Source organism: Saimiri boliviensis, chromosome 1, assembly GCF_048565385.1.
Source record: "Saimiri boliviensis isolate mSaiBol1 chromosome 1, mSaiBol1.pri, whole genome shotgun sequence".
NCBI lineage: Eukaryota > Metazoa > Chordata > Mammalia > Primates > Cebidae > Saimiri > Saimiri boliviensis.
The window spans coordinates 132,085,046-132,109,358 of NC_133449.1; the positions used below are offsets into that span (position 1 = coordinate 132,085,046).

General features: G+C 41.4%; 1 protein-coding gene across 3 annotated transcripts in view; it reads right to left on the reverse strand.

The window, feature by feature from the left end:
* Positions 1 to 24,313, reverse strand: part of CDH13 (cadherin 13) — a 1,266,064-nt gene that overhangs the window by 361,713 nt on the left and 880,038 nt on the right. The window lies entirely within an intron of this gene.

Consider the following 24,313-nt stretch of genomic DNA (forward strand, 5'->3'; position numbering starts at 1 on the left):
CTCTTTATGGTGAGGCCGTCTGACTCTTTCTGTTTTCTGGCTCTGCTGTGTGGGCCTCTATTCCCTGGACACCTGCTCACGTGCTTGTCTGCTTGTCCATATTTTACCCAGGAGTAACGAAAGCATGGATCAAAGGAGAATGGCAAGTTACAAGCATCAACGCTGTATAAGAGAGATCCATGCAGACAGCCACACAGCCCGTTGGCTACCAGACATAGTCATGTGACCACATCTGTCTGCTCAGGAGGTTGGAAAGGGGAGTCTTTTGAAATGGAGTCTCACTCTGTCACCCAGCCTGGAGTGTAGAGGTGCGATCTTGGCTCACTGTGACCTCTGCTTCCTGGGTGCAAGCAATCCTCCTGTCTCAGCCTCCCGAGTAGCTGGGATTATAAGCATTCACCACCACGCCCAGCTAATTTTTGCATTTTTAGTAGAGACAAGAGTTTCACCATGTTGGCCAGTCTGGTCTTGAACACCTGACTTCAGATGATCCACCCACCTCAGCCTCCCAAACTGCTGGGGTTACAGGTGTGAGCCACCGCACCCAGCTGGAAAGAAGAGTCTTAAAAGCTCTCGGTTACCACAGAGGAAGGGGAGAGCAGATGGAAGACAAGTGGCAATGTCAACCCCAGTCACCCAGAAGCGTTTACCCCATTTTCTCCCCTTCACGAACATATCAAGTACATTAAGATTCTGAGTAATTGTGACAAAGACACCTCTTTGTGAGAGTACCTACCACAGAGGCATAGAGCAGTGGTGTCCTGATGCATGTGTGCTGGCACTTTGGTGTGGAGGGGAGGGCTGACACAACTCGATTTGTGGGTTTGCCAATTTCTGTGGTATAAATACTCCCACTTTGGGCCAGGCATTACAGGTGGCTTACCCTGGTAATCCCTGAACTCTGGGAGTCGGAGGCAGGAGGATCGCGTAAGCCTAGGAGTTTGAGACCAGCCTGGATAACACAGTGAGATTCCATCTCTACAAAACCAAATTTAAAAAAATACCTGGGCATCCTGGTATGCATCTGTGATCCCAATGACATGGGAGGCTGAGGTGCGAGAGTTCTCAAGCCTGGGAGGTTGAGGCTACAGTGAGCTGTAATTATGCCACTGCACTCCAATTTGGGTGACAGAGTAATATCCTCTCAAAACCAACCAACCAGCCAACCAGCCACACACCCACCCACACACTCACCCAACCAACCAATCAAACAAGCTTCCATTTCAACCAACTGATTTCAAGCTACCAAGGCTACTGCAGTGGTGCTGGGTATGGCTTTCCCGAGCAGGTGCACACTGGCTCCAGCACACCCTTGATTAGGAGAAAACATGCAGCATGGTGTATGGTAAACAGTGAACTCCCAATACCTTTTTTAAATCAAAGAATAAAAAATGTAAGACATACTTTGACATCTCATTTATTCCCCATATGTTTATTGAGTGGCTACTATGTACCAGGCCTGGTGTTAGCCACAGAATTCCTATCTTCACACAGCAGAGCCTGCAGTATGGTGGGGGAGACAGGCAGCCAACCAGAGACAACAGAAAATGCAGGAGGACAACCCTAGTGAACATGGAGAGAGGGAGTAAAAAAGTGGCTTGACCTCACCTAGGAACACAGCAAAGGTTTATCAGAGGAGGAGACAGATAGCTGAAGCTGGAGGCTGAGCAAGAGTCATCTGGACTTAGATGTGAGGTGCAGGGAAAAGCACCTTGCGCAGAGAGAACAGTATGAATGAAATCCCTGTGATCAGATAGAGAGGACGTGGCATGCTCAAGGAGGCTACAGTGGACTACAGGGCATGGGATGAGACAGAGTGAAGAGAGGCAGCAGGGCTGGACCACCTCATATTTAGACACTGCTTTAGATTCCAGAGGCAACGGGGAGCCACAGAAGGCTTTGAAGACAGTGACATTCCAGTGTTTGGAAAAAAGATTACTTTGTCTACACCATTAAAAACATATTAAATAGGGGACCAGGCATGGTGGCTGACACCTGTAATCCCAGCACTTTGGGAGGCTGAGGCAGGTGGATCACCTAAGGTCAGGAGTTTGAGACTGGCCTGGCCAACAGGCCTCTGTGGTAGGTACTCTCACAAAGAGGTGTCTTTGTCACAATTACTCAGACAGGTTTCATCTTGTTGGCCAGGCCAGTCTCTCTCATATATATATATATATATATATATATATATAGCCACTGCATATGTGTGCGTATATATACACAAACACATCTGTAATATATGTAACATATATATTATATATGTTATATATATTATATGTATATAACATTAATATATAATATATGTTATGTATATTAATATATAACATATATTATATGTTACATATATAACATATATATAATATATATAAAACATATATGTTATTTATATATATATATAATATATATATATATCTTCGGTGTTTTATAGGTACAGGTATGTCAGGTATGAGGCTGTGGTAAGAATCAAGAGAGAAACTGGGGTATATCCTTGGTTAGGGTGACAACGGAGGAACCAAAGGGAAAACAACAGATTGCAGACATATTGAGGGGTGATGTCAGCAGGGCTGGGACCTGGACTGGCTCTAAGAGAGGGGTAAGATAAAGGGCTATGCACATGATTATCAGTGAGTTTCTCACTGTGGCACACTGGATGGATCTGGGTTTTTGTTTTTTTTTTAATAGAGTTTGAGATGAAGGGAGTGGAAGAGGGACTCTAGGTTAGATTTTTGAGCATGTGGACTTGAATCATTGACCCTTCAGTGGGCATGGGAGAGTGAAATGAGATGGGCTGAAGAGAGGTGGCAGGGCTGGACCACATGAGAGTTAGACACTGCTTTATATTCCAGAGGCAACATGGAATATGACCCTTGAGGAAGGCATTCTTGCTTATCATCTCTATCACACAAGTGGGGAAGTAGGTTCAGAGTCAAGGCTATCCAGCGAGTGGATGGAGCAGCTGGGATTTAAACGCAGGTCTCACAATTCCAAACCCTGTGTTCCTTCCATGTTTTACCATGACCTGTCCCTAATGGGGTCCATCTTGAACCTGGAGTAGAGTTCGTTTACATGCCGGATACTTCTCATTAACCTGAGTGGCAAGGTGGGACCTCAGCTTAGGTACACAGAAGACCGGACTATTAACGATGCCCCTTCAAATTACTTTGGACAATTTATTCTGCACTGGACTAATGAGCCTTGTACCGCACTTCTGGGAAACCTCTCACCTTGTAAAATAAAGTCCATCAGATAATGTTCTGCATATTAACCTTGCTAGAAAGAAAAGAAAAATAAGCAATAGAAAAGACTGACTCCCCTCAATGCAAAGAAAATACTTTCCAATGAGACAATAAGCATAATTCATATTTTTAGATGAAGAGTGTGTTTTACATGGAGAAAAAAAATCATTACAAACGAATACCAATATCATGATGCTAAATAATAAAAGCATTTAAACACGCTTATCTGCCGCATGGTTCTTGCATAATCAAGTGTAATGTGACATGACAGTAGCTAATGGTACGTTCAAGAAATCTACATCAGTCTGTTTGCCACATTTGTCATCAGGTCCACACAACTGAACTTGAGAGGGCTCCCCTTTCTTTTCTGCTGGGGTAATGAATCTTCTGGTTGTTGCACTCCTGAGTCAACAGAAGAAACCATCCCTCATCTCTAAGCTCTCAAAAATAAACATGGAAATGTCTTGCAGTCACAAGCAGTGAGGCCAGCTGCCTTTGGTAAAATTAGTAGGTGAACCAAGGAAACAATGATACTATTTATACTGGATCAGTGTGGTTTGTCTGCTGGTCATGCATTTCCCCAATATTGAATGATAGCCCATGTTCACATAAATGCTGATGTAGATGTCACAAGGTTTTTTTTTTGTGTGTTTTTCTTTTTTTGTTGACTCATTGGAGTCAACAAGCCTCGATGTGAAGGCAGGGGCAGTCTTATTTCCCTCAGTTTACAGGTGAGGAAACTGAAGCTACCAGATGCTGAGTAAGTAAAGAGTCATGTGCTAATTAACACAAAAGCCAAGACAAGAACTCAGAGCAAACCCTTTCCGGTCCCAACACTCCACTGGTAAGTTTCAGGAAGGTGGGGACTTGACTTGGTCTGTCTAGTCTAGTATCTGGAACATAGTAGGTGCTCAGTTAAACACTAGCTGATGGCTTCTCTGTGCCTCTCGTTCCCCAGAAGCATGACATAGTAAGAGAGCCAAGGGAGCTGAAAAGTTCTACCCCAGTTCAGGAGGAGACCTCCTGCAGCAACATGGATAAGTAAAACTCCTTAGCCCGTGGTTTCTGTTTTGTAACATGAAAGCAATTTTGATCAGCTCTAACCATGAAGAGGAAACATAAAGATCATATCAAACAGGACAATGCAAGTCTTCCTTGAACACTACACATGTATAATGGTGTGGCAATTTTTAAATCAAGGAAAATACTCCCAGAAACGTGCCTGCACTTCTTGATCAGGGACGCTCTGAGGCTGTGTGCAGGATGCGTCTCAGAGACCAAACTGCCTGTGTCATGCAACTCTGCCTTCTAGAATTTTCTTGGGGCCTTTTGGGGAAGCTCATGACTTCTGGATGAGCCTGAGAGTCGGCTACACCTTTCTCCACCCAGAGTGAAGTGACATGTGGTGGCCCCAGTCCCAGGCCAGCACTCTTCTTGACTTTGGCCTAAAAGCTTTTCTTAAAGCTTGATTTTCAACCACTGTTTACAGGAGGGGTGGTCAGGAGAGGAGGGGATCCTTGCCACTGTTCTCCATGCCCCAGGAGAACATCTCAAGTGTGGAAGTAGGCACAGGTCCCCACTCTGCCATTTGCTAGACATTCCACTTGAGGCCTACTTCTGAGCCTTTCTCAGCCTCAGTTTCCTCATCTGTGGTAAGGGACTATCAACTACCATTGGGCTAGATCATAGGATGACATGGTATGAGCTCTGTGCCTGGCACAGCACTAGTCGGAACTACTGAAGCTACCGATGCTCTGTGTATGGATCCATGGTATTCCAGCAGCTCATGTTGATAATTCACTTCTCGTACCCAACGTGCATGATGACCTTGTGAATAAAAGATTTCCATGTCACAGGGAACCAGAAATTTCCAACTGTGCATCTGGCAATATATCACAGTGTGACCACTCTCAACAGCAACCCTCCCTCTACTGAAGTCCAAGCCACTATCCCCTTGGGTCTGGGTGGCAGGAGAAGCCTACTACCTGGTTTCTCTGTTTCTCCTCTTGCCTCCTCCCCCAGTCTATTCCTCAATAAAGTGGCCAGAAGGATCCATTAAAGCATGAGTTAGAGATCTCCTTCCCCTGCTCAAGATCTGCCAATGGCTCTATATGTCACTGCGTAAAACCAAAGTTCACACAATGATGGAATGGATATGGTTTGGATCTGTGTCCCCACCCAAACCTCGCATTCAATTGTAATCTGCAGTGCTAGAGGTGGAGCCTGGCAGGAGGTGACAGAATCATGGGGATGAATTCTCACGAATGATTCCGCGCCATCCCCTTGGTGCTATCCTCATGACAGTGAGTTCTCTTGAGATCTGGTTGTTTGAAGGAGTGTGGCACTTCCCCTCTCGCTCTCTTATGCTCCTGCTCCCCCCGCGTGAGACACCTCACTCCTCTTTTTCATTCATGCATGACTGGAAGCTTCCTGAGGCCTCCCCTGAAGACGCCAGCACTGTTTCCTGCACAGCCTGCAGAACTGTGAGCCAATTAAACCTCTTTTCTTTATGCATTACTCAATCTCAGGTACTTTATAGCAATACAAGAATGGACTGATACAAGGAGCTATAAAGACCTCCATGATTAGCACAATGACTTCTGCTCTGTTTCCCCTCTGCCATCACCTCCTGCTTGGATTCATGAATGAAATAAATGATAAGGAGGTAGGACCAGGATCGTAAAACAACTCTAACCTGTGGTTGTCTCCTCAACAAAGCCAGCTATGCAACAATTGTAAGAACTGGTGGGTAGATTAAAGTAGACAAGAATCGCACAATAAACTTAAAAAAATATCTGATATGTGGGAAAGGAATCATTAAGTAGAAAAAGGATTACTGGGTGGGACTATAGGAATTTCAGATCCACGTTGAAAAAGAACTTTCTTACACTGTCAACTGACAAACAGTGAAATGATCTCTTTCATGAGGATGTAAATTCTTTGCCACTGAAAATGCTCAGGCAGAGACTTGGACATTCTGTAGATAAGACACAGAAAAGCAGAATTTCAAAAATAAGAAAGAAGATGTGATGAAATCACCTTTAATTTTGCATTTAATTCAGAGAGTCTATTATTTGCAATGTTAAAGAATAAAGTGGAAATAAATAACAGTCAACAACATTAGCCCCCAACAATTCGGCTGTTGGGCAGGAAACCAGGTTATTTTTATTTATTCCCTGGTTAAGCCTTGTTTTCTCTCTTTGGAGTCCTCTTCAATGCTGTGTGTGTGTGTGTCTCCATTGTCTTTTAGTGTATAGTTAATCTTCATGCAACAAACAGGATCACTGTAAATTAATTAAATTGCCAAAGAGTGTGCATGACAGGAAACATTTAGGTTGTGTCCATATCTTGGCAATTGTGAGTAGTGCTGTGGTGAACACTGGAGCCCTAAGACATCTTTAAGATCCTGACATCAATTCTTCTAAATACCCAGAAGTGAAATTGCTGGATCATATGGTAGCTCCGTTTTTAATTTTTTGAGGAAACTCCATAGTGTTTGTACCAGATCAACTTAAATGAGGTATCTAAAATAGTCAAAGTTATAGACTCAAAGAGGGGAATGGTGGTTGCCAGGAGCTAAAGGGAGGGGAAATGAGGAATTAATAATAATCACTGGGCACAGTTTTCAGTCAGGCAAAGCTAAATAACCTCCAGATAGTTTCTGTACCTAGCAGTGGACTGTCCACTTAAAAACATTTGTTAAGATGGTAGCGCTCATGTTAAGTGCTCTGACCACAATAAAATGAATAAAAATGCAGTTTATGTCATAGTGGAATATAATAAAGGTATTTTAGAAAAGGGTCTGTGCTTGCCAAGTTACTGGGGCAGAGCATTAGTTCTAAGGAAAGATTGGCCAACACTGGTCACCTTCCCCTCAGCATTCTGATGGGGAGATGGGGCGGAGCAGAGGATAGGCTCTGAGACCATAGTCAAGATGGAGATGTAGCCAATGGTCAAGAAAATCAATCTGACGATGGAGAGGGAGCCGATGGTCAATCTTGACTGAGGAAAAGGGAATCACTCCCATCACCAAACGGCACCTTAGGCTGTTTGGCAGGAAACCAAGTAATTTATTTATATTTCCCTTGTGCCTCATTTTCTCTCTTTTGGGTCATCTTCAGTGCTGCGTGAGTGTCTCTGAGTGTGTCTGAGTATGTGTGTGTGTTTCTTCACTGTCTTTTAGTGTATATATAATGTTCATGCAACAAATATAAACACAGGAGGTTTCTGGGCCTGGCACAGGGGATATCATGATGAACAAAATCCAGACGGAAGGTTCCAACGCTTTCTTTAAAGATCGCTCATCAAAGGTGAGATTTGCATCAAAGGAGAGGATCACAAAAGTCCCCTGTGCCTCATGAAGAGTCTTGTTTTTGAGCTTGGTCGAAGAGGGTCCTGCTCTGGACCACTCTTAGAAAATGGGCCACTCTTGTCATAAGTGGGATGCCAGTTAGTGTCTCAACACACAAAAGGACCTCGTGGCTTGCTCAGATGCAGTGTTATAGAGTGTTAAGATGTAACTGACCCCAGACTGCAATATCCTCTCCTCCAGCCAAACACACATGAATTAATGGCATCTTTCAAATGATAAGACTTTCCTCTTTCTTGCTTTGGTAACAGTCTCATCAAGGCAAGAAGAGAAGATACTTTCCCCTAGGAAATGGACTGAGAGAGCATATCTGTGCCCCCTGACAGGGAAAGTGAGGGCCAAAATGGATTGGCCCAGTGCAATGGTTATTTTAACAAGTAAACCAAGAATAGTGGCTGAATGCATTGGAAGATGGAGAGATTTGAAACACCCAATTTCATCAGAAAACAACAGAATTAATGCACCACATAGATTTCCCCCTCAAACATAAACAAATAAGTATGTGTAGCTTAGTCCACAAACAAATCAAGGCAAGAAGAGAATGGCAAACAGATACAGAATCTCATCCATCTTATGGACGAATTTCTTGCATATCTGCTTATTTCTCATTCATTCAGCATCTCTCATCCTATCCACATGCCAAGCACCAAAGTCCTGATTTCTTGGGCTAGCGCTTATTACTGTGGCTTATTCAGGGAGTTATTTAACAAAACATTACAAGTTATGAAATGTTACTGTCATCTCCATACCGTGAAGCACTTTTGTCAAAAGCAGAATCCTATTCTCTAACTTGACAACACAATTTAAAAAGAATCTTGTCAATGGAAAAACAAACAAATCCAAAATCAACTCAGGAAACACTGGAGTAAGAAAAAAAAAAATCCAACCATGGAGGTCAAACTAATTAGGGGCTTATAGCATGTTCTAATGCTTTTAAAAATAAAAAATGAATTACTTGAATGAGTCCACTGTTTTTGCTGCCTGCCGTTTTTCCTGTGTTTCTCAGTCACTGAATCCCCCTTGAGTCCCATGGAAGGTCACGTGAAACCCAGTAATAAAACTCACTTTTCCCTTCCCATAATAAACAAGTGCAGTCAAAATGTGCCACTTTCCCCTATTAAAATCCTGCTGCTAGCCAGTCGAGCTTTCGCCCTAGCCTCATGGACACACATGACCTTCTCTGTGTCATCTGCAAGGGGAAAATACACAGGAGACCAATTCTCTTAAAGTTTTAATATGAGCCAGTGGAACTGACCAGAGGGTCAGCTACAGATCACCCTGGCTTTTCTGTCACCATTCACAAGTGAGGTGGCGTTGAACAGCCAAAGCGGTCATCAGCTCTGCCCTTGACTGGGTCCACGGAACATCTTCACAGCCCTGAAAGAAGTCGTAGGAATGTAATTGTTAATACTATTAGGGGAACGGAAGCTCGCAAGGTTACAAGTGGCCCTTTGTCAACTCTGTGCTTGGTTCTTGATGGGCTGGGAAAGAGAATGGTGGAGCAGGGCAGCTGACCATGAGTGCAGAGATGCTTAGTAGCATCCAGGCCCATCAAGGGTGGAGGAGAATCCTGAAGGCACAAGGCACCACAATCACTGCATTCCTTTGCTGTGTTGTCTAGTGGTGCTGGCATTTTGTAAGAGTCTCTTGTAGCTGCAGTAATACATTGTACCATCTTAGTGACTTAAAACAGCTCTAATGATGGATAGTTTTAGAGGTCAGAAGTCTGAGATGAGTCTCATGGGGGTTAAGTCAAGGTGTTAGTGGGGCTGATTCCTTCAGGAGGCTCTGGAAGAGAATTTGGTGCTTGCCATTTCCAGCTTCTTGAGGCTGCCCCATTCCTTGGCTCAGGGTAGCATCACTCTGACTGCTGTTCCCATGGTGACATTTCTTTCTTTGACCCTCCTGTATCCCTCTTATTAGGACACTGGTGATTCTATTGGGTCCACCTGGATAATATTGTCTCCATTTCAAGACCCTTAACCTAATCACATCAAGAAGGTCTCTTTGGCCACATAAGAAACATATTTATAGATTCTGGGAATCAGGACAAAGACATATTTTGGGGGCCATTATTATGCTCACTATACACTTTAAGAGCAAGAGGGGAGAAAGCAGATGGGTTGTGTTACTAAGAACGTTAGATTTCGTAGGACAAGTGGCTCAGAGTCACTGAGGGTTTAGGGACAATAAAGACAATGACTGACTGCAGAATACACAGCCCAGGGGGCTGGAAAACTGGCAAAAAGGTGTTCGGGTGTGCATGCACGTGTGTGTGTGTGTGTGTGTGTGTGTGACACTGGTAATGCTGAAGAGTTATTTTCACAAGAGAGAAAATTGGGAGAAACAAAAGTTTACATTCCAGGAGGAGATTTATGGTGGGAAATATTGGAATTAGAGTGGTTGACCTATCAGCAAGGACTAGAGTGCAGTCATATGAGCTGGCGCCTCAAGTGAAGGGGAGAGAAACATTATTGGAATAATGAAAATCAAGAAGCCGACCTTTCAGATCAGATGTACAAGTCACTCAAATGCTGAAAGGAGACAGAAAAACTGAACCAGGATCCAGAGCCCTAGAATCTCAACACACATAGGAAGGAAAACTAGAGGCTGGGAGGAGTGAACACAGTGTGATTAATCATATGGCAGGAGCTTCAGAGAAGGAGTGGATAAAAGAGGCTGACAGAAGAAAGGTTATTTCTAAGTGTCTCCAGGAATGTTGATTTCTCCTCTTAGCTTTGAAATACTGAGGTTAAGAATATGGGAGGATGGGAGAAGGGACCAACTCCAAATAAAAAGGAAAAACAATTTTCTCTATTGTATTTCCATTGAACTTACTACATATTTCATTTTAATTTTAAGCATAAGCTTCATTAGGGTGGTTCCATGCTATATCTGCAGTCCCAGATCAGTGTGGGGCACATATTAAGTTTTTCGAAAAAATAACTGTTGAATGAATAAATAGAAGGAAGTGAGAAAACAAGGAGAAATGAAGTAAAAAAGGAAGAAGAAAAAAACAAAGTAAGAAATAAAAAGAGAAAGAAAGAAAGGTATTCGTATTTGAACACTAGAGATTAGCTGGCAGAAGAGCCAGGAGGAAATGTGTGTTCTAGGAGATGACTAAAGACATAAGAAAGCTTAGGATAAAGAGAAAGCTCTGGCCGGGTGTGGTGGCTCACCCCTGTAATCCCAGAAACTTGGGAGGCCAAGGTGGGTGGATCATGAGGTGAGGAGTTTGAGACCAGCCTGGCCAACATGGTGAAACCCCATCTATACTAAAACTACAGAAATTAGCTGGGCGTGGTGGTGTGCACCTGTAATCCCAGCTACTCAGGAATTTGAGGCAGAAGAATTGCTTTAACCCAGGAGGTAGAGGTTGGAGATTGCACCACTGCACTCCAGCCTGGAAGACAGAGTGAGACTCTGTCTCAACAACAGAAAAAAAAGAGAAAGAAAGAAAGAAGGAAGGGAGGGAGGGAGAGAAAGAAAAGAAAAGAAAAAAGAGAGAGAGAGAAGGAAGAGAGAGAGAAAGAAAAGAGAGAGAGAGAGAGCTCCAAATGCAACAGTGAAAGAGAGGATAAGGGAGAGGACTTAGCAGAAGTATACTTTTGAAGGAGTTAATTGGCTAAATGGGGAGCTATTGTGGAGGTATATCATAACCTGGATCCCCTTCTCTGTGAGCCTCCTGAGTGTAGGGGGCTTGTTTCATTCATGAACTGACCCCTGGCCAAGTGTGGGAATGCAGCAGGTAAGTGGCTGGCTCAAGGGGAAGAACATCAAAAATTGTCTATTCCAGAACTTGACTCCCTTCCTTGACTGCTTCAAGGAAAAGCCAAATGGCCACCTTTCCAAGATGTCCTATGGCTGAAACATCAGCTGAAACCAATGTTAGATGACATATTAGGTCTCATTTAATTCCCAATTCATCAGATGGCCAAAGAGACAATCATCACTCCTCCTTCCAACTTACATTCCAGCTGTTCCATTCACGTTAACGATGTGAGCGCAGAATGACCTTCTGCAAATATCACCCATAGCTTAGAACTCAATGGACAAACACAGAATCACAGCTCTTTCTTGACCCAGTTGGAGGCATGCTATGGCATCACAGCAGGCCAGAACCACTCAGGAAAAATGGCCCCGTGGATTTAATTTCCCATTACTATGGCAAGCTTGGGAATTTTTTCGCAGCAAAAGGTTAAATGCAATGGAGTGTTCATTAGGATGTTTCACGAATGAATCGGGCCAAATCCTTACTTGTGTGTAAATCATCGTCTGTGTGAGTGCAGGGGTATAGAACAAAGAGAGTGTGTGCAAGCTGCAAAGAGCTACCTGTCTAATCAACCTTGGGATTAAAATTGGTCTCTGACTGATACAATGGCTTCATCTGAAATGTGTGTGAAATAACTCCAATTGAGAGGGAAAAGAACCAGACATTACACAATAATGTTCCAAGAGCATTTGTCTAGGATCAAAGATTATTTTTTCATTCTCGCAAAACCATTTATGAAAATGTTTAATTTCTTCCTTTTTGATGGGTTTTAGTGATCCTTCTAAAATTAATAGCCCAGTATTATTAGCTTGCCTCAGTCTAAGTAATATTCCATCCAGAATTACCTCTTACCACAGCAGCTTCAGAATAATAATAATAATAATAATAATAATGAGCAAGAAAGGCTTCAAAAGTGGGGGATGAGGGGAATGGCAGGGGCCTCATAAATCCAACTAGTTTGAACAACTGGAATTAACTGAGGCTCCAAGGCTGCTGTGTGGTTAAACTCTAGGCTACTGCAGATATGCAATCAATGATAACTATGTGATTATGATGTAGACTGATGCACAGCAAGTCTTCAGTCCATGTTGGATTTCTCTCTTCTAGACTGTTTTCACCAGTGAAGTTCTTATTCATGTCTCTTACTTATGGATGCCTTCAAGTTTAGTTATAGGGCACAGCCAAGTTCCAGGCTGCCATAGGGTGGAGGGAAATGAAAGTAGGCAATAAGAATTCTCTTTCCTCCAAAATTCTCACATTCTCTAAAGTCCCAAAGGTTGGCAGGAATGCCCAAGGGGGCCACCAGAACAAAGGGACTTGTACATCTTGCAATCCCCACAACCAGAAACACCTATTTTGATCCTATAAATTAATTACAGTTGCATATACAATAATTTATAATAAAGAATTCAACTGCAACAGACGTATGACCGTAACTGCAGTTGATGCCTCTGGGAATATTTACAACCCCATTCTTAAAGTATCCATACAGGCGTGCCTAGGTAATCATAGGGATCCTGAAAATCAGTTTTAAACTTTTATTTCAGACTTTTAGAGAAAGTCTACCCATTTGAGGTTTTTCCTGTTTGGTTTTTTTTTTTTTTTAATGCTGTCAGGAATTCCCAGTGTTAAATCAGTTTAAAAGACGAGGGATCAAGGATTACTGGAATTCTCTTCTAGCAGCAGAAGACAGATCACACAATAATAATGCCATGAAAAGACAAGGAGTGAGTGGCTTTAGGCCTTTTTTCCTCTTTGTATTTTCCAAAGAAGCGAACAAAATGAGAACTTTTAATAGTGACTCAGTTAAAAGATGCTCTCTTGGGTGAGTGTTCACATGTCATGTTGAAAATACTGAGGATTTACACAATTCATAAACTGTACTCATCAGTAAAGAAAACAAAACAGATTTTTGTGGGACCCTGGTTATTTCTAGATACAGGGTCAATATAGCAGAAAATGCAGAGAAACACATTTCCAGTGAATTTGCTGCTACATGCAAATCTACATTATAAATGGAAGAAAGACGTATACTGAATTAAAGAACACAAAATGAAGCCTTCTGGAATGTAAATCCTGCATGTCTAATTATCTTTGTATTCCTAGTATCTGGCATTGTGTTTTACATATAGTGGGTATTCAGGAAATAATTGCCAAATTCTCCTTCTCCTCCTCCTTTATCATCATCATCATAGCCACTGTCCCTAGCCAACATTTCCGAGTGTTCATTATGTGCCACGCAATTTTCTAAGCATATTATGTAATTCTCAAAACAGGCTCATGAGGAAAGTACTGTGATTATCCTCTTTCTAAAGATGGGGCAACTTTGGGTATTCTCAATGAGATGTCATGCAAGCAAATGGCTATAGGAGTTTAGAGGTCAGGAGAGAAGTCAAACATCCTCTAATTCACAGATCACTTCAGCAGCAGTGACTCAACCTCATCCAGCTTTTCCATTTGGAAGGAATTAACCAATCTGAAGAACTACAATTTTGAACCAGACACCAGAAAGAGCTTTAAAGACATTTATCACAAGTATTAATTAATTCATGCAAGAAATTAAAGTCTTTTCTGTCTCAAATTATAAGCATTAATACTGTAAGAAACCAGATGATTCATCATTCAAAGACCTTTGCAGCCATCATTCTGAGATCACTGCCCAACTTAGAATTGGATGTTCTAATTCATCAAGATCAAAACTCACTGAATGTCTCCTAAACATCACAGGAAACAGCTCTGGTTCTTAAGTTTCTCTATTAAAGTGAATGACTTCATAATTTCTTAGGTGAGTATTAATATAGTTTTTAGTTCAATGATATGACATCTTCAAAACAAATTATTTTTATCCAATACAACTTATGAAAAATAGTATCATGGAAAAATCCAGGGGTTCTAGAATATCTAATTAAAGGGGAACATAGCCTTCAAATGATAAACAAATTTTTAGCTAAGTATTGCTACTATAAACCCACAAATACACCAACTTTTCTGAATGGTTGATTCTTAAAAACTGAGACCACCTACCATGAATAAATCAAAACTTAACTTTTATGTAAGAAAGATATGAACTGAATGGTTGTTCATACAATAGTTGTTTTTTTAAAAATAAGAAATGCCATCAATTTTAACAACCAAAATATGATGATTGAGGATTGCCAAAACTTTGTTTCCTGCTTTCCTGAGAAGGTGCTTTGGGTAATCTTTACTATTTTATTAGCTCATTCAAAAGAATTAATTATGGAAAAAGCATTTCAATGCCTGAAAGAACACTGATGTTGTTAATTCCACTGTGGCAGATCTTGCTGGCTGTTCACCACAAAGTCCATTTCCAACTGAATCCCTCTTGGACACTAATAACAAAGCCTGGAGAAGCAAGATACTTCTCTAGTCTCCTCTGCAGTAGGGGTGGCCATGGAATCTAGTCCTGAATAATTGTAAGCCATAAAAAGTCTACAGGAGTTTCTGGAAAGGATTTTCTTTCCTGATAGAAGAAAAGATATTGAAACTTCTCTCCACTGCTTACTCTCATCTCATTTCCTTTCAATGTGATCTTGATATGTATGGAGTTGCATCAGCCATCTTATAACCACAAGGCAATAAACACAGGGAGAAACAATCAACATGCTGAAGATAATTAAGTGGAAGGATGTACAGAGCTTAGATTGATAATACCATGATGAGCTGCTGAACCACTCCTAACTGCCTACCTTCAGTCACTTTATATGAATTAATTAAATATATTTATTGTTTCATCTAGCACTGGGATTCATTTATCTGCAGCTCAATATAGCTGAAACAATTAACCCTCTTTTTGATATTTATTCTTCCCTTCACCTCACTAATCCTAGACTTTCCTGAGGATTTTCTTCTTCTCTGGAAGGGTTCTAGATTCGCGTCACTTTCTCCTTCAGTCCCAGAATATGAGTGTTCCTTCTAGGTTCTGGATGCAACCCTTGTTCTCATCTCCCTTCAGATGATTCCTTGTTAATCTTACCTACTTCCACAGCTTTTGTTGTGGACAGGGAGACAAAGACACACCCTCAATGTGGGCAGACACCATCCAACTGGCTGTCAGCATGGCTAGAACAAAGCAGGCAAAAGAAGGTGGGATAAGCTTGCTTGCTGGATCTTCTGTCTTTTTCCTCTTTCTCATGCTAGATGCTTCCTCCCGTTTCTCTTGCCTTTGGACATCAGACTCCACATCTTCAGCCTTTGGACTCTGGGACTTGCATGAGTGACTTGCCAGGAGCTCTGGGGCCTTTGGCCACAGACTGAAGGTTACATTGCTAGTTTCCCTGGTCTTGAGGCTTCTCTGTTCCCCAGCTTGCAGATGGCCTATCGTGGGACTTTGCCTTGTAATCATGTGAGCCAATTCTCTCTGATAAATATCCTTTTATATATATACATATCTCTGTCCCTCTGGAGAACCCTGACTAATACAATGATAATGGTAGCATTGGTAATTTATTCAGTACACAAAAGATGCTATGTTGTGTGAATACATTATCACATGAGATTGCTTGAACAAGGAACCCTTATGACAGAGAGAGGAGAGCTACTGAAATACTTCTGTGGTCTCTATCCCAAGATCTCTGGGAACAAAAAGCTTTCTTAGGAGCTGTCCTTGGTACTGAACGATTTTTCCTTTAACCATTATTAATCTCAGTGTCTGAATGCTACTTGAGAATTCAACTGCTTTGAATCTTCCAAATTTGTGTCTAGCCAGACCTCCCACTCCAATTACACATTCACTGGCCTTAGTTGATGCTCCCACTTTGTGACTGCCTCAGTGATATTTTTAATTACCTGTACAATTGCTTCATAGAGATTGTGACAGCTCAATTTAGTTCCTAGAGGGTAGGATCAAGCTTCATTTCAATTTGTAACATCTATGGCACCTAGCTCTATGTCCTGATGTTGAGAGTTTCTCCTTTATATTTTTTATCCTGCTGATCTGTGCTGGGAAATTCTTTGCCCTATATTTAAATCTAATTCTTTAAAACTGATGTCTAGTTAATCTGCTTCCCAAGACCCAATATGAGTTAATCAATTCTCTCAAGCTGAAATCTATATAGTATCCAGAATACACATACATACAAAACCCTTTTTTTGAAGACTGACCTATTCAAATATAAGAAATTCCTGTTATTATATAGGGCTGAATGTGTAATACAGTTTATTTTGTTTGGAAGCACGATGTCCAATAATTTTAGGTGACTCCTAAACCTGCTGGAAAAAATAACCAGAGAAAAATGGATTTTATAGTATATGTTTCACAGTATATGACCACAATGCCAGTACACCTGTGGGAATGCCTTGGGGCAACTTGTCAGTGAAGTCACCTTACATAATATTGTGGGTTTTGGGTAGCTGATCAAGAATGATGTAGAGTAAATTCCCCTCTACGTAGGAAATATGCTACAGCCATGGTATGGATATTACTGGCTCAACAAATGTCAGGTATTATTATTGATAGAGCATGGCAATTGTTCTGTAATGTCTGGTTTGCTATCAGTACAGAGCTTGGAATTCTGCTTCTGATCTAAGGAGGTAAAAATAGAAGGTGTCTCATTGGTGGTGGAAGGGTTTAAATAAGACAATTCACACAAGACTGACATTTCTCCTACTGTGCCTATTCATGATCAATCATTAGGTCCCTCATAAAGTAGTGATGATGTCTTCTATGTGTGGCTAATTACACATCTGAGTACCAATTATTCAACATACCTTGCATGGGTGGAGAAGGCATCTTCCAAAGATAGAATCAATGAAAAAGTAAATGCCATCTCAATAAACCTTTGTATAGACTCAAGAGTCTGGTTACAGAGGTAGAGGGTAGGATAGGGATGGAGCTGGTCACAGATTTCATGAAAAGCAAACAGCAGCATCACAAAACTACAGCTGTCAGGGAGGACACCAGTTAGGTCTTCACACTTCCCTTTTGGCCCTTATTCCCCTTACTTCACTAAGGGCAGAGAGTGCTGCTTAGCTGTTTTAGAAAACAGATGAGGTGTCATGAAGGCAGTACAAAGTTGGCTGACACCTGTGTATGTTTTATGAATTTAGGGAGCTTTGTCATTCCCTATCAGAAGAGCAGCATCTGCCAAAAATTCTCCATATGACACCTCATTTACAAAATGGGCCTGCAACTCCCCAAAGAAGGAAAACAACCTTCACAGAAAGAAAAGAAGGAAAGGGAAGTCTTTTAGTACTCCACGTTGAACTCTAAGTCTTCTGTCTTTCCTGCTGTCATGTCACCTGGTGGTCACACTTAAAAGAGTCTTGACAATGTCCTAGCACTCATTACCATGATATTCATTCTTTCTTTCTTTCCTTCTCTCTCTCTCTTTCTCTCTCTCTCTGTCTCTGTGTCTCTCTCTCTCTCTCTCTTCATTAAAACTAATTTCCAGCAAGCAGAGATCACAGAGAAGTTCTCACATCACTTCCTTTCCAAAGGAGTTCTGGGACAGAATCTTGGTTAGTACACATCCAACCAAATATCCAAGACATGGATCAAATCCTAGCTTGTAACTTGAAGTCTGTCTTATACCTTCACTATATGGTACCCATAGTTGTGGGAACAACCTACTGACCTATGAGAATGTAAGAAACTCTGACATCTTATTTTTCCTTTAAGAGTAATAGAAACTACTCCAAGACTACTATATATTTTTTCTTAATTTAGAAAGAAATACAATTCTTAACATGGGTAGTATAATTTTCTAGGATGCCTGTATTTATTTTATGGCTATAAACTTCAGCTAGTAACAGTTACTGGGTACTGACTAGTGCCAGCTGCTGAGCTAAATGCTGCTCATAATTTTTCTCTTTTAATCCTTCAAATAATGATATATATATAAAAGAGGCAGGCCAACTCTCCATTTTTCAAAAGCGGAAGTGTAGCACAGTAAGACATGGAAACTTACTGACAGCCATGTAGCTAATAAATAGTAAAACTGGCATTTAAACATTGAATATTTTCCAAAGAGCTCATTTTTCTAACTGCCATGTTCTACTGCATGATTAAAAAGGAGAAAGTGTCTGGAAGAGTTAACAAAAGGCTTCTACAGAAAAGGTTCATTTTCCCTGGGCTTTAAAGGCTGTATAGGAGTTTTCCATGTTGAGGAGGTTAGGGGGATGTTGGAGTAGGGAAGAGAAAACAGTCATGATTTTCCTTTCTCTCTCCAGTTGACTGGAACCATTTTGCTGTGAAATAGAATTTTCATTTCAGTGACACTGACATCCCAGTTTCCCCATCAAAGCAGAGAGGGATTTGTTCAATTGGAAAAGAGAATTCTGATTGCTTATATACCAGGAGATATATGTCTGCTGAGCCTTGTATTGTACAGCCTGTCTGCTTCATAAGAGAAGCCTCTGTTCTAAATCATTGGCTGTTGCTTTGGAGTTTCTCTAGCTGCTAAAAAAATATCTGGAACACATTTGTCTTGCCTGCTGAAGTGTTTGTTGGCTGCAGCCTCTCTGCCTTAATGATATCAAGCTGAAAATTCTATTTTTTTTTCCCCAAATGGCAACTGTGGTGTGAGTTAGCAGGATAAATTGGAAAGGCAAGAAGGCAAGAGCATGGTGACTGGGGAGGTGGTGTCATGACAGGTTAAAACAAAGAAGACAGTTCAACTAGTCAGGGCAGCAAGAAGAGAATGGGGTAGAGGTAGGGAAAAAATTCTGAGTGTGGTACAGCATTTGCTAATTCACAGGTGAAAAAGAAAGAGGCCATAATGGTCACCTTGGGGAAAGGGGAGGAACCAGAAGAGGGAAGCAGTTGTGGGGAGAAGATAAGGAGTCAATGTGATATTTGTATTGAGCAGGGAAGTGCAGGTCGAAAGTATGGGTTTGAAGTCAGACTGGTCTGGTTTAAATTATGGTCCCACCATTGACTCTGTGGTCTTGGGGAAACTGTGTGTCCTTGGGCTAAGTCACCTCTCTTTTTCTCACCTATAAAGTAGGAATAATAACAGTGATTATCTCATACGATCATTCCCATAAGTGAAATAATCCATGTAAAGCATTTTGACAATATTCAGCAAATGTTACCAATAATATTACTGATTTTAAAAATACTATTTTTTTTATTATGGCTAATAAGGAATACTTAATATGTGCTGGCACTGTTATAAAGACTTGCCACCCCTTTTTTTCTAGCATAACCATCCCAAGAATTTTATAAGGCAAGTATTATTTTTATCCCCATTTTACTGATCAGAATCCTTACAGGCAGAGAGGTTAATTTGGTGTCTCAAAGACACACAGCTATTAGTGGCAGAGCCAGGATTTGAACCTAAGAGATCTGACTCCAGCATTTGTGCTTTGATTCAGCTTCCTACTCTGCATCTCTTTGGAAACTATGAATAGTGCCTCGAGGACATCTGCTTGGAGATGCTCACAGAAAGTTGGGAATTCAAATCTGGATACTCTGGAGGGAGGGCAGAGCTTGAAGTGGTACTTCTGGGAGGCATCAGTATGCATGTCAGAACTCCACCTGTGGGCATGGCAATTTCCACTTACAGAGAAAAGAAAGTGTTATTAACTGAATACTGAGGGATACTTAAACATGAGAGGCACAAGAAGAAATGAGACCCAGAAAGAGAAATTGAGATACAGTCAAAGGTGAATCTGGTGAGGACTGGGTCACAAGAATCAAACATAAGAAAGAGGCTCTACTGTGTATTCTATTTGTGTACAAAATGCCATTGAAATTTTGATTGCATTTAATCTGTAGATTATTTTGGGTAATGTGGACATTTTAACACTATTAAGTCTTCCAATCCATCTATACAAGATCTCTTTGTATTTGTTTGCGGCTTTAAAGATTTCCTTTGTCGATGTTTTATAGTTTTCAGAATACATCTTTCACTGTCTTAGTTAAGTTTACGACTGTGTATTTTAGTCTTTTGGGTACTGTTGCAAAGGGATTGCTTTCTGGATTTTCTTTTTTAGATCATTTAGTGTTAGTGTATACAAACATAACTAATTTTGTTTGCTGATATTGTATCTTGTAAATTTACTAAATTCATTTGTTAGTTCTAATAGTGTTTTAATAGGTTCTTTAGTATTTTTTATATATAAGGTCATTTTGTCTACAAACAGGGACACTTTACTTCTTCCTTTCCAACTTGCATGGCTTTTCTTTCTTTTTCTTGCCTAATTGCTCCGGTGAGGACTTCCAGGACTATGTTGAACAGAACCAGTGAGAGTGAGTATACCTGTCTTTTTTCTGATCTTAGGAGGTAAGCTTTTAGTTTGATCTCTGTTGAGTATGATGTCAGCTATGGACTTTTCACATGTCGCTTTTATTATGCTGAGGTACTTCTATTCCTAGTTTGTTAAGAGTTTTTATCATGGAAGTGCACTAAATTTTGTCAAGTGTTTTTTCTGCGTCTGAGAAAATCATGTGGTTTTTATTTTCTAGTCTGCTATTGTGATGTATCACACTGATTGATTTCTGTATATTGAACCATCCCTGCCTCCCATGCACACTTGATCATGACATATGATCCTCTTAATGTGCTGCTGGATTCAGTTTGCTAGTATTTTGTTAAGGACTTTAGTGTCTATATTTATCAGGGATACTGGCCTTTTGTTTTCTTTCCTTGTGGTCTTTGCCTGGCTTTGGTGTCAGGGTAATACTAGTTTTGTAAAATGAGTTTGGAAGTGTTACTCCCTCTCCAGTTATTTGGAAGAGTTTGAGGAGGATGTTCATCAATTCTTTTTTGTTTTAAATTTTATTGCACTTTAGGTTCTGGGGTACATGTACAGAACATTCAAGATTGTCGCATAGGTACCTATATGACAATGTGGTTTGCTGCCTCCATCCCCCCATCACCTGTATCTGGCATTTCTCCCCGTTATCCCTCCCCAATGTCCCGACCCCTGCTGTCCCTCCCCTATTCCCCTGCAGCAGACCCCAGTGTGTGAGAGTCCTAGTTGATTGAGAGTTTTCAGCATAAAAGGCTGCTGAATTTTGTCAAAGGCCTTCTCTGCATCTATTGAGATAGTCACGTGGTTTTTGTCTTTGGTTCTGTTTATGTGGTGAATTACGTTTATAGACTTGCATATGTTGAACCAGCCTTGCATCCCTGGGATGAAGCCTACTTGATAGTGATGGATAATCTTTTTCATGTGCTGTTACAATCGGTTTGCCAGTATTTTTTTGAAGATTTTTGCATCTATGTTTTTTTGTCGCGTCTCTGTCGGGTTTTGGTATCAGGATGATGTTGGTCTCATAAAATGATTTGGGAAAGATTCCCTCTTTTTGGATTGTTTGGAATAGTTTCAGAAGAAGTGGTATCAGCTCCTCTTTGTATGTCTGGTAGAATTCAGCTGTGAACCCACCTGGACTTGGGCTTTTTTTGGTTGGTAGGCTACTAATTGCTGCCTCAACTTCAGCCCTTGTTATTGGTCTATTCAGGGTTTCGACTTCTTCCTGGCTTAGTCTTGGCAGGATGCAAGTGTCCAGGATTTAACCATTTCTTCCAGGTTTACTGGTTTATGTGCATAGAACTGTTTGCAGAAATATCTGATGGTAGTTTGTATTTCTATGGAATGAGTGGTGATATCCCCTTTATCATATTTTATTGCATTTATTTGATTCTCTTCCCTTTTCTTTTTTATTAATCTGGCTAGAGGTCTATTTTGTTGATCTTTTCTAAAAACCAGCTCTTGGATTTATTGACATTTTGAAGGTTTTTTTGTGTCTCTATCTCCTTCAGTTCTGCTGTGATCTTAGTTATTTCTTGTCTTATGCTAGCTTTTGAGTTTTTTTGATCTTGCTCCTCTGGCTCTTTCAATTTTGATGATAGGGTGTCGGTTTTAGATCTTTCCTTGCTTCTCCTGGGGGGTGTTTATTGCTATAAATTTTCCTCTAGACACTGCTTTAAATGTGTCCTAGAGATTCTGGTATGTTCCATCTTCATTCTCGTTGGTTTCAAAGAACATCTTTATTTCTGCCTTCACTTCATTGTTTATCTAGTCAACATTCAAGAGCCAGTTGTTCATTTTCCATGAAGTTGTGCAGTTTTGAGTTAGTTTTTCAATCCTGAGTTCTAATTTGATTGCACTGTGGTCTGAGAGAGTGTTTGTTATGATTTCCATTCTTCTGCATTTGCTGAGGAGTGATTTACTTCCAATTATGTGGTCAATTTTAGAGTAGGTGTGATGTGGTGCTGAGAAGAATGTATATTCTGTGGATTTAGGGTGGAGAGTTCTCTAGATGTCTATTAAGTTTGCTTGGTTCAGATCTGAGTTCAAGTCCTGGATATCCTTGTTGATTTTCTATCTCATTGATCTGTCTAATATTGACAGTGGAGTGTTATAGTCTCCCACTATTATTGTGTGGGAGTGTAAATCTCTTTGTAGGTCATTATGAACTTGCTTTATGTATCTGGTTGCTCCATCCAGCTTTGTTTCCTTGCTGGTGAGGAGCTGTGATCCCTTAGAGGAGGAGAGGCATTCTGGTTTTTGGTGTTTTCATCCTTTTTGCATGGGTTTCTTCCCATCTTTGTGGATTTATCTACCTGTGGTCTTTGTAGTTGGTGACTTTCGGATGGGGTCTCTGAGGGGACATTGTTTTTGTTGATGATGAAGTTATTTCTTTCTGTTTTTCAGTTTTCCTTCTAACAACCAGGCCCCTCTGCTGTATGCTGCTAGAGGTCTACTCCAGACCCTGCTTGTCTGGGGATCACTGTGGTGGCTGCAGAACAGTAAGGGTTTCTGCCAGTTTCTTCTTCTGTTATGTTTGTCCCAGAAGGATACTCACCAGATGTCATCCTGAGCTCTCCTTCATGAGGTGTCTCTTTGGTTATATGGGGGTTGGTGAGCTGCTTGAGGAGACAGTCTGTCCCTCATAGGAGCTCAAGTGCTGAGCTATGAGCTCCACTCTTCCAATCAGAGCTGCTGGGCAGGTACGTCTAAGTCTGCTGCAGCTGAACTCATAACTGCCTTTTTTCCCAGGTGCTCTGTCCTAGGAAGGTGGGCTTTATTTACAAGTTCCTGATGTGCTGCTGCCTTTTTTCAGAGATGCTCTGCCCAGCTAGGAGGTAGACTAGTCACAGTATGCCAGCAGAGGCATTGCTGAGCTGCTGTGGGCTCTGTCCAGCTGTTGTGCAAACTTCCTTGGTTTTATTTATTGAGGTATAGTTAGAACTGCTTTGGTAATGTGGTCTACCTCTGTAATGGTGGATTGCCTCAGTAATGGCGGGCTGCCTTGGTAACGGTGGACTGCCTCAGTAATGGCAGACACCCTTTCCCCACAGAGCTGGACCATCCTGGGTGCCACTGTGCTTGCTGTGAAACTCTCAATCCAGAGCATTTCAGATGGCTGGTCTTTGTGGGGCTGGGATCCACCAAGCCAGATCACCTGGCTCCCTATTTCAGCCTCCTCTTTTTCAGTTGAATGGATGGCTCTATATCCGAGGCATTCCAGGCACAAGTTGAAATGGCTGCCCAGGCTTGTGTGAGTTTTTGTGCAGAGACTCTCTGTGCCAGCTGAAACAGCTGTGCTGGGAACTCGTGGCACTTTTCAGCCTGGGAATCTCCTGGTCTGTGGGTCTGTGGGCAGTAATAACTCTTTTGGAAATGCAGTGTTCACTCACCCTCTACATTGTTCTCACTGGGAACTGCACTCCAGAGCTGTTCCTATTCGGCCATGTTGGATCCACCTCCCTATGACAACATTTGACTGTACAATTTAAAACACTAAAGAACTGGGAATCATGTCATGTCTCTTCATAGTCAAAGGCTTTTCTCCTCGCTCCAAACAGGTGATCAGATCTGGCATTTCTAAGCTTCCAAGGGTCCTGGTGTTTTAGCTATGGATCTCCCAATACCTGCAGGTCACAGGGTCACAGAGGCTGGGCCTCTCAGAGGAGCGAACACAGAGCATTGAGGACAAGATCTGAAGCCCTGGCTCCAAGACACAAA